Here is a 2,770-nt window from a genome sequence, read left to right as displayed (position 1 = left end):
ACATGCCCAAGACAGCCACCGTGTCATGAACCCGCTTGCGGACCCCGTACATCCGCAAGTGCTTGCACTCCATGGCCACCGCTTGGTCGATGGCGGCGCCGCAATCTGTCGATGCCAGGAACTGAACCAAGCTTGTCGTATTGCCCTTGACGCAGCTGTTGTCGTCATTGGCATCGTCTTCCGCCGGCACAGCCTCCGGACACTCGCGCCCGAGGACGGCCCAAGAAGAGGACACATCACCCCTGTCAACAACCTCGAGAGGATATGCCCAAAGGTGCTTCTTGTTTGACCGGTGCCACCAAAACGTGCCCGATCGCGCCTTCTCGAGCTCTGCGCGGCCCTTGAAGCGGCGCATCAGCTCACCCCCGGCGCGAGACGCCTTGCCGGACGACTGGTCCTCCCCGACAAACTTGGCGGGCACGATCCACTCCTCGGCAACAGTGGGCCTGCGGGCGTAGGCGGACTCGTGGTAGTGGATGGGGCGGGCTGGGAGACACAGCATACAGTCATTACCATCCGCATCGATGTACACGAGCTCGCTCGGGCTGCCCCGCCCGCGCAGCATCCCGAGCCCCTCGACCGAGTACTTGGCTGTGTGCCAAGACCGCTACATCCGACGCCGCGTACAGCGCCTGCAGGAGCCGCACTGTTATCTTGTCCTGGCCGACCACTACAATCAAGCGCGCCCGATTCAAGTCGACCCCGCGGCGGCTGCTTGTGTAGATGATACAGGACTTGAACTCGTTGTAGCTACTGACCATGACGTTCTCGCTATCCATGAGCTTCTCCAGCTTGGCCGACACAAGTAGTCCAGGACCATCGCAGGCTCGTCGCCGCGCGCCACCATCGGCAACAGGGCACAATCCAGTTTGGACGAGGTGCGTGCGAGTCGAGCCCGATGGCAACCTTGGCACCAGCTGGCAGCGGCATGGGATCGCCACTGGCTTCTGTGGTTGTCCGTGTCTGCGAAGTACACGTGTTGGCCACGCTCGGATAGTGTGTGAAGGAGACGATGGCCTCGGCAAACTTAATCACATCCTCGTCGGAAGGGCTGCTGGGGAAGTGGGCGTTGTGCCAACTCTCGTCTGCGAACACCTGAAGGACGCCCTCCTACCGGGCCTCGATCGCGTAAAAGCATCAAGCTCTGCTTGCTACGCTAACATGCCTTGCCTTGCCGCCATGGGTACGGAATGGGGACCAATAAACGGATTGTCGACTTGGCGGAGATCCGTGGAGAAGCGGTGAGTGTTGTGTGGTAGCCGTTGTCGTACGTAGTTCTGAATTGTCCGTCGCCGAAAGAATTTGGTGATCACTGCTCGGCTCCCTCCACCTTCCCATTCCATCCAAGCATCGACACACACTCATCGGACAGACTGACGGATGATGCAGATATCTATCCTCTCCCATCCCATCACCTGCTTGCTGGTCACGAGCCTGCTGTCCAGCAACTGGCCAGTCGATAAAGCCATCCACGCATACTCCTCAGTCGTGGCCACGCCCCATGACGCACTCGCATCGCAGTGCTCGTCACAACTATGTACTCAGTCCGTGGCCCACATCCCCAGTACCAACCGCCCGATGACCATTTATCCCCTCACGTCATGTCGTAACCATCGCCGCAAGGCTCATCGGCGCTCCACCGCGGCCATCGCCCCGATCGCAATCAGCATCATCACAGAGACCCCCCCTGCCCCCGCCCGCCGCACAGCATCCGCACTTTCCCACAACATGCCGTCCTTCCTACAGGCACACGTCCAGCAGACGTGAAAGTCGCACAGCATGTAGTACCCATCACCATCGCATCGGTTCTAGTGATTGTCGAGACAGACCACAGGCTCAAGCCGCATGGCGCTCGACCTCATCCATCCTCACGCGGGACACCAGCTTCGACATCGACCATGATCCCCATCGATCAGCCGAGCTCAAGGACAGATCGGGCATCTCACAGTGCCTGTACCAAGTGCGCTCGGCCATCTCCAGCTCCCAACCAGCCGATCGCCCCGCTCGCTTGACGGCTCGAGATGTCCTCGCATCTATCGCGCTCGCCATCTCTGCCTGCCGGATCACGTCGATCAGCACAGTGACCCACCCCCGGCGATCGGCCGGCCAAGCCCAACCAGCCCATCAGCAGAAGATAGGCAAGACCGAGGCGCAGTGGCCAGCAGACGTTGATCGAGACACCCACGAGCGCAGCAGCGTGTTGGGCATGTCCGCAGAAGTCATCGACGACGTCTGGCAGAAGGACGGGTTGGAGAGAGGCCGACGGAGAGGCATGCCCCGGAGAGGGAAGAGCGAGACCATTGCGAAGGTGATCAAGGCAGTGACCCATCCGACGGAGCGGGCGGAAGGGGCGGGCGGTGGCGGGTGGTGGCAGGGCTTCCCGGCAGAGGGGGCAGGGAAGGGCACGACGTCACAGTGCCGAGATTGACGTCACAGTGCCGGGAGGACCAATGGAGGGTGATGGGGTGGTCTGGCGGGGACGATGGAGAGGGATGGATGATACGGGACCATGGGCGTGTACAGAGGGTGGTCGGGAGGATGTGTAAGTGGGCAATGAGTATGGTGGGGGTGTCTGAGTGGTGGAGGGGGCTGTGATCCTGCCTGACACGATCAGAGTCAATTTTTTTGGATGGCTTTGATTTCTGCCGAATGCTGTGTGAGTGGTGGGTGGCGGGGGGTATGCGGAAGGTGGAAGGGTATATCTCTCTGTCTGACAGAGTGAGAGAGTATGGCTGCGAATGTGCTGACGAGTGACGTGACGATGAACGTG

The sequence above is a fragment of the Thecamonas trahens genome (genome assembly GCF_000142905.1).
Source record: "Thecamonas trahens ATCC 50062 unplaced genomic scaffold supercont1.96, whole genome shotgun sequence".
Lineage (NCBI taxonomy): Eukaryota > Apusomonadida > Apusomonadidae > Thecamonas > Thecamonas trahens.
Note: the sequence above shows the minus strand (reverse complement) of the source record.